General features: G+C 40.2%; 2 pseudogenes; both read right to left on the reverse strand.

Moving 5' to 3' along the window:
- Positions 1 to 267: 267 nt before the first annotated feature.
- On the reverse strand, positions 268 to 2,759 carry LOC108717519 (annotated as a pseudogene).
- A 1,219-nt stretch (positions 2,760 to 3,978) lies between these two features.
- Positions 3,979 to 4,916, reverse strand: LOC108717520 (annotated as a pseudogene).
- Positions 4,917 to 8,963: the final 4,047 nt, after the last annotated feature.

Here is an 8,963-nt window from a genome sequence, read left to right on the forward strand (position 1 = left end):
ATACAAACATACAACCAAGGTGATGCTCCTGAGATACAGAATGTGGTGCCTTAGCTAAGTGACTTTGGATTGGAGATTTCTACCAATGCCTCATTGACAACTTATTTTTGCATCACCCAAGTGAATGTTACGAGAAAGGTGTCTCTGTGTAAATGTAAGCTATTATTATGTATTGATACCTTTTATGAATATGGCTACCCTTCTCTAGGGAGCAAACCTTTAATAGGAAGTACAGTGTGTCTATCATTTGTGGTGGGTAAACAAGAATCAGAAGTTCTTCAAATAATGTTGTATGTTGTAATGTGTAGGAACATCATCATCTTTGATACCAACCTGGAGGCAACACATGATATGGACTTGGGGCATTTCAGCTACACAATGTCTTAGCTTACAACATGGTCTTCTGACTGTTGACAGTAGGGCACCTTCAGAAATAAACCCAAAGACTCCCTCTTGGAGCACTCGCATATTGCAGTGTCACCCACTGTAACCTACAGCCCTTAATATCCCTTGATTTGTGCCTGTAAGTAACCTCCCCACTTAGATTGCAAGCTCTATGGTCAGGGGCCTCTTTGACAATAAGCGCTTAATCTTTAATGCAACAGTATTTTCTAGTTATTTGTATTTAATACTGTAATAACCCCCTGTTTGTTCTATTAAAAATAATATACATACATTTATACATACATACTTGAATGTGCTGCACTTCTGGCACTTCTAAAACTGTCTATAATGCACAATGGAATGTACAATGCAAATGCTGATGGATTTCAAAGCAGGTAACCCATGCGTTGCTTTCTATGGAACAGGTCTTTGTACAGCTAAAGCCCTTTCCTCTGAGTACAGTACTAGTGGCATCCAGCGGGGGGGGAGTGTTGGAGCACCCCTAGTTTGTGTCTTTTAAATACACTTTTAAGCATGCACATCCATAATTTTTGTGCTCAGCACCTTCCTCTTGGTTTTCAATACTCACTCAAAAATGTCCTTCAAGCTAGACCCCTTTAGCTCATAACAAGGTTTTATTTATTAATTCAATAAGAGTCAAGCACATGATTATTTGAACTTTGAGAACATCTGGTACATTTGCATCTCAGATTCCAATATGTCTTAGTTCCAGCAGTACCCAGGGTACAAATAAGCACTCACCCCAAATCTCCCCCTAACTGGCCTTCAGACTGGGCCCCCTTAGCTCATAACAAGGTTACAGATATATAGAAACATTGGGGTGTCACCCTGCTATAGTTCCAGGGGTACCCAGGGTACAAATAAGCACTCACCCCAAATCTCCCCCTAACTGGCCTTCAGGCTGGGCCCCCTTAGCTCATAACAAGGTTACAGATATATAGAAACATTGGGGTGTCACCCTGCTATAGTTCCAGGGGTACCCAGGGCACAAATAATCACTCACCCCAAATCTCCCCCTAACTGGCCTTCAGACTGCGCCCCCTTAGCTCATAACAAGGTTACAGATATATAGAAACATTGGGGTGTCACCCTGCTATAGTTCCAGCAGTACCCAGGGTACAAATAAACACTCACCCCAAATCTCCCCCTAACTGGCCTTCAGACTGGGCCCCCTTAGCTCATAACAAGGTTACAGATATATAGAAGCATTGGGGTAACACTCACTCTGCTATAGTTTCAGGGGTACCCAGGGTACAAATAAACACTCACCCCAAATCTCCCCCTAACTGGCCCTTCAGGCTGGGCCCCCTTAGCTCATAACAAGGTTACAGATATATAGAAACATTGGGGTGTCACCCTGCTATAGTTCTAGGGGTACCCAGGGTACAAATAATCACTCACCCCAAATCTCCCCCTAACTGGCCTTCAGACTGGGCCCCCTTAGCTCATAACAAGGTTACAGATATATAGAAACATTGGGGTGTCACCCTGCTATAGTTCCAGGGGTACCCAGGGTACAAATAAACACTCACCCCAAATCTCCCCCTAACTGGCCTTCAGACTGGGCCCCCTTAGCTCATAACAAGGTTACAGATAAAATGGCACAAATACAGGAGATTAAGTACAAGAATGTATCTTATAACAGACCAGTGAGCAGCCATGGTGGGGGAAGAAAACCCTGAAACATTGGTTTCTGTGTGTTTAACATGAATAAACAATTTACTGAGAAGATAAAAGTAGGAAATAATTTTATATATCATGTCATATCATATAAGGTAAAGATTGTCCGAGGAACAATGAAGTCACTAAGAATGGTTGACTAAACTGAGAGGTCACAGTGACATTGGTGCCAGTGTTCTGCACACAAAGAAACTCTTTACTACTCACAGAGTAACTTATTGCCGAAAGAAAGGAAAGCAACACGGACCCCCAGAGGACATATCTTGTGATCACAGGGATCTTTGATTTAAGACGAAGCACGAAATGATGTTTAGAGATTGTGATCATCACATAATAGAGGACACTAAGCCACATAGCCACCCAGCGACTGAAATAATCCAACGAAAAATGAAACATGTAAAAAATACAGAATGTGCCAAAGGCGGAGAATGGGATGAGTTTCAGGAAAATCCCAATCAATTCCAAGAGAAAACCCATAGCAAGAGAAATCTGGTCAAACACAATATGTTTAAGACCTTATCACAGAGCTTCAGTCTTCGTTCCCTTGACCAGTCAATGATATTGACAAGTGGGATAAATGCACTGACTGCCAGCCCTGTCGCAATTATAATCCCACAAAATTTAGCCCAATACATGATATAATCTTCTTGCTTGCTTTCTATATTTCTGCTCATTGTTCTGTGCTGGAAGCCTGGAATCATCTGCTGACAAATGTCCTGAAAGCTACTTTTTGTACTGGGTATGGGTCCAAACGGATGCAAATAAAGGCAGAAATAACTTCACTAAGCAGCCATCACTCACGGTGATAAAAATAGAGATTGTCTATTATGCAAAGTAGAAGTAAAATATCTTCCGCACGTTGATAGTCATGCAAATAATAAATACAGTAAAGATTAACACCTTACAACGCATTCTTTACAAAGTTACATGTGAAGGATAACAATAAACTATCATATAAGTGAACGTCCAAGAAAAGTATTATCAGAGATCAAGAACCAGATAAAAGGGTTACCAGCAAAATTACACATATCCCATAATAGGCAAGCTGGTGTCCATGTCGGGTATAGAAAAAGCTCAAAACATTGCTTTTTGTGTGGTTAACAAGAATAAACAATGTATAGAGAAGATACAAGGGTGAAATCATTTCTTAACATTTCATAAAATGTAAAAATAGTCATTGGAAATAGTTGAGTAACCATAGATGTCTCATCGGCAGTTCCCATGGTGTTGGCATTACGTTGACAAGAATACTATTGACCACTCAAAGAGAACATCATTTATGGAATTTAGGAAAGCAACACAGGCCCTCAGAGCACATATCTAGTGAGTATAGGGATATTAAAAACTTAAGATGAAACATGAAGGGATATAGGGGCACCTTATTTGCAAATCTGGCACTGATTAAACTATAGGATAAACCCAAAAGCATTGTTTTGCCTACAATAAGAAGGAATGGTATCTTACTCGGGATCAAGTACAAGCTACTGCTTTATTATTACAGATAAAAAAGGAAATCACTTTAAGAAATTAGAATTATTTGCTTATGATGAAGTCTACGGGAGATGACCTTCCAATAATAGGGAGCTTTCTGGATATGGGGTTTTCCGGATAACAGATTCCATATCTGTATATCGAGGAATGGCAACATGATGAAAAAAAATGATGATGATGTAGGTCCTCAGTAAGATGAAGTATAGTATAACTTCAAGTTATTCAATATGTGGCCTTTATTATTCTGTATTTTAATATTAAAATTATTTTAGTTATTTAATGCTTTTATAATAGTGATATCAAACTAAAATAGCATATATTTACTTTGAGTATTGTAAAAGCTATTAAGAAAATTACACTTAAACAGTCCAAAAAGCAAAATCCTATATTTCAACACACAATTCACTGTTTAACAGTCTCTGTTCTGAGTTTGCCATCTACTCTAAAGCCGCAAACTGCATTTCTTGGCCACAGGAACATTTTTACCATTTCCCGTTTCAGTTTGGGATTACAGAGGATAAGGTTATGGAGTGGAAGGTAGGATAAGAAAAAATGATAAAGTAACCAACTGAACGGCCAGTAAAATTTGATGTTATTTGCCAAAGGAGCAGGTTACCAATTAAATTACACATAGATAGGAAATACAGTAAAATAATATTTTGTATTAGAGACCAGTGGGCATCCATGCTGGGGGCCTTAAAACTTTAAATATTGATTTGGTGTGTTTCACATGAGAAAGTAACAAGGAGAGCAGATACATTGATGACAACATCTCGATCATAAATGGAAAAACCTGGTCAAAGAAATATGAGATCATCAACAGTTGTTGGAGATTTTCAGATTTTCTGTAGAAAACCAATGCCATGTAGACAAGAGATTTCATCTCCACTCACGAAATATATGAGTCCTGTTAGGAACGAAAGGAAGGCAAACAGGAGGATGGCATATTTGGTGATACGGGGGATCCTTGATTACAGATGAAGGATCAAGGGATGTTTGGAGATTGTGATCTTCACATAGTACAAGCAACAAAGCCACATACTTAGCCAGTGACTAAAAAGGTCCAGTAAGTTCAACCACATAAGTGAGACAGTAGGCAGCACAGGCCGACAGTGGAATCAGGCCAAAAGAAAAGCCTGTAAGTTCCAGAAAAAAGTACATTGCAATAAAAATCTGGTGGAACACATGAATGTTAAGATCTGATCTGAGGGTTTCATCTTTCTTGTTGTTAACCAGTCTTTCATATTTGCAAGTGGGATAAATTCATTTACTGCCAGCCCCAGAAGAACAGCAGCTACTGAAAACACAGTTGAAAGCACATCATCAATCAAATAGGACATCAGGAAAGCTTAATTCAGGTTCCTTAATGTCTTCTGGCCACAACTCCTCGTTTCAACAAGATTCACACTATTTACTGCTGAAAGCATTGGACATACCCATAATGGTCTGTGCCAGGCTGTATAATCAAGAGTTGGATCAGAAAAGTATTTTGACTGATGCAAATGATATAAAAACTAAAGCAATATCCAGACCATCTGCTACACAACCAGCGCTCATGGCTGGATAACGTGTTTTTAGAGAGGGCAATTTGTGTAGAAATAATATTTACAACTCTTTGAACTTAATGCAAATGCAATTGATTTGAATATATTATGTACGTGGGTTGAGGGGATGTTCTTTTCTGCTGGGCCAAAAAAGGTAGGAACTTAAAGGGATACTGTTATGGGAAAAAACATTTTTTTCAAAATGAATCAGTTAATATTGCTACACCAGCAGAATTCTGCAAATAGATGTTTTTATATTCAATTTTGAAATCTGACATGGGGCTAGACATTTTGTCAATTTCCAAGCTGCCCCCAGTCACGTGACTTGTGATTGCACTTTAGGAGAGAAATGCTTTCTGGCAGGCTGCTGTTTTTCCTTCTCAGTGTAACTGAATGTGTCTCAGTGGGACCTGGATTTTACTATTGAGTGCTGTTCTTAGATCTACCAGGCAGCTGTTATCTTGTGTTAGGGAGCTGCTATCTGGTTACTTCTCCATTGTTCTTTTGTTTGGCTGCTGGGGGGAAAGGAAGGGGGTGATATCACTCTAACTTGCAGTACAACAGTAAAGAGTGATTGAAGTTTATCAGAGCACAAGTGACTGGGGGCAGCTGGGAAATTGACAAAATGTCAAGCCCCATGTCAGATTTCAAAATTGAATATAAAAAAACCTGTTTGCTCTTTTGAAAAATGGATTTCAGTGCAGAATTCTGCTGGAGCAGCACTATTAACTGATTCATTTTGAATTTTTTTTCCCATGACAGTATCCCTTTAAGGATCTTTCTATGGGACAGGGTGGTCCCTTCAGTGGTTGAATTCGATAGACACAGTTATCTGATAGATAAGCACAAAGGTTAAAATCCTAGATTTGGGATGTGAGCAATATGTGAATGAATATTTTATAAAGACAGACTTGGTTACTGTCAGACACTCCTTAATACAGAATGTTTCTACTTTGTGTTGTCCATCACTACTCCTCATGGTACAATGGCTAAACGTATAAGTGGCATTGCTCAAGAGAGCCTTCTCTTTCACATCATGTCAGACCATGTCCCATCTATTCCAATCCCCAAGCTATTGCACATGGATCTAGGTTGAACAAGAACTGAGGGCTGTCTTGTGTACACCTGTAATGGTATTATTGCATCTCTAATCACTCTCAGCCTATGAGATATCCCATGAGACAGGTATTATTGGTCTCCCTCTGAAGAGGAAAAGCTTTCTGTGTTTTCCAAGAAGAGACAGAGGTGAAAGTTTTAATGGTGAAACGATAAAAAACCAAGATTGTTGAGTGTTAGTTCTCCAGAGAGATGTCCAGTGAGACGTTACAGAGAGAAGATGTTAGCCAAGTAAAAATGGAAGGTCATTTAAGATTTCAGAGAAAAATCCTTCTAGAAATACTGGGAGTTCTGCTCATAGAGTGAGGGAAGTTTAGTTGTGCTTAGGGGGCAGAATCCAAAAGGCAAAGTGAACTCTACAATTGCATAGGACAACCATTTGGATTCATTGCCAAAATCCTGGTGCCTGCCCACACCAGAATATACCTGTTCTGCAAATAGTACACTGAATTGGCAAAATGTAAGATTGGAAAACCATGTATGGTGCAATGTAATAAATTGTACAAATGTTGCTCCTGGTGTAGGACCTGTACCACCTGAAAACATGATTGCTTTAGGCCATTAGACATAGAGCCAACTTGAACCAATTACAGTATAACCTAGTCCTAGGCTCCCAGTGACGATTTTTGAGTCTGAAATGGCCTAGAGAAGTTTAGATGTAGACTAATCTACATACTGATCTGCAATGGCACTGACTGGAAGCCACACTTCATCTGTCTATAAGGAGAGGGGTCGGTCTTGTAGAGTCTCATTTTGGGGACCCCTCCTGTTGTCACCCTAAGAATGAACTGACCCCAGGAAATGCCCCAACATATGGAGATTGTTAGACAGTTAGTTATGGTGTTCATGGAACATCAGCTGTCATTGAAAGGTTTAAATTCATGGAATAGACCTTTTTGCCTCAGATAAGGACAGAGGCTAATGTTAAGACAAATTTCTTCCATATATATATATATATATATATATATCAGTTGTGCTGACGTTATTTGGCACTGGGCATGCCCTAGAGCAGTGGTCCCCAACCAGTAGCTCGTGAGTAACATGTTGCTCCCCAACCCCTTGGATGTTGCTCCCAGTGGCCTCAAAGCAGGAGCTTATTTTTGAATTCCTGGCTTGGAGGCAAGTTTTAGTTGCATAAAAACCAGATGTACTGCCAAACAGAGTCTCCTGTAGGCTGCCAGTCCACATAGGGGCTACCAATAGCCAATCACAGCCCTTATTTGGCACCTCAAGAACATTTTTCATGCTTGTGTTGCTCCCCAACTCCTTTTACTTCTGAATGTTGCTCACGGGTTTGAAAGGTTGGGGATCCCTGCCCTAGAGGGTTCCAGGGAGACACTGCAAAACCCCTCCCACCATGCAGGAGATTCAGTAGACACAGGCAAAGAGTAACTGATTTCTGGAAGATAAAAATAAGGTATGTTCATGCAAAAAGGACTATAGTATTGGGGCTCATGTATCAATAAGGGGCAAAGAATGACTGGCTCATACTGCAGGGCTCCACATTGTTCCAGGAAACAGAACCTTCTACTGAAAGACCATCTGATCCATCTTAAAAAATAATAGAAGAGCCCAACACACACTTTATGGCAATATGGTAATGAAGTGTGTGTGTGCCAAACTCATCACTAAAGTCTGCTCCATCTTTCTTGAATCTTTCATTCTTTTCCTAGAACAAAATGACAGTGCTGCTGGAATCCATCCCTCAGCTCAGCAATTTGCCCATGTGCAAATGCCTCAAGACAATTATTGGGGGTCAGACATCATAGGGGTCCTTTAATTGCATAGGTGCTAAACTGTAAGGGTGGGTTGTTAGTAGGCTTGGTGTTCTTTGGGGTTGTAGTCTCCAAAGTGTGAATTGGGGGAGCTCTGTTTGCAGTATTACTGTACCTGCCATAGCTGGTATAGTTCTTTTAGGGACCCATAGGTATTATATGTCCCTATGGCTTTAAGGCCCTACCTTTTTCCTTAGTTACTAGGCAAAAGCCTATGTATCCATTTAAGTTGGTGTAAGAGGTGTAATGACAACTTCCTGCCACACTGAAATATAGTGAGTGTTAGGAGTGGCCTCTTCCTCTTTGGCTGCTGGATGCTGATTGGCTGGGTGTGCCCAGGGGAGCCTGAGTACAGCAAGGCCCAGAAAGCCATGTTCCTAGAGGGACCGGGTCCTTTAGTGTTTAAAGGAAAACTATAGCTCCAAAATGAACACTTAAGCAACAGATAGTTTATATCAAATTGAATGACATATTAAAGAATCTTACCAAACTGGAATATATATTTACATAAATATTGCCCTTTTACATCTCTGTGTGTCATGTGCAAACCACTCATTTGTATACGTGAGAAAACCTGGGGATATTGTCTTTGGACTAATAAACCTTTTCTTGTTTTGCATCATAAGAACCTCCTGGCGCCCAATCATTTTGTATATTTTGTATGCACAGTAGCCTGAGTGTTGTAGTGTTGTAGTTGCACTACACCTTAGAGGGAACGCTTCCACTTAGTGAAGGCCCTGATCCTGAAGTGTGAGTCCAAATGTAACCATGCTCTGCTCACTAGCTGGACAGTGACTATCTGTGGTGTGGATAGCCCAGAGTAGCGGTACATTTTTATTTCTGAGTGTTTCAGGGTCCACAATTTCGACAGCTGAAATGCCTCTTTTGGCCTTTGCAGGAAGCTGGTAAAGGGAAAATCTTAGCTATGAGGAAAGACTGGCCAAATTGGGGA

The sequence above is a fragment of the Xenopus laevis genome, chromosome 5S, assembly GCF_017654675.1.
Source record: "Xenopus laevis strain J_2021 chromosome 5S, Xenopus_laevis_v10.1, whole genome shotgun sequence".
NCBI lineage: Eukaryota > Metazoa > Chordata > Amphibia > Anura > Pipidae > Xenopus > Xenopus laevis.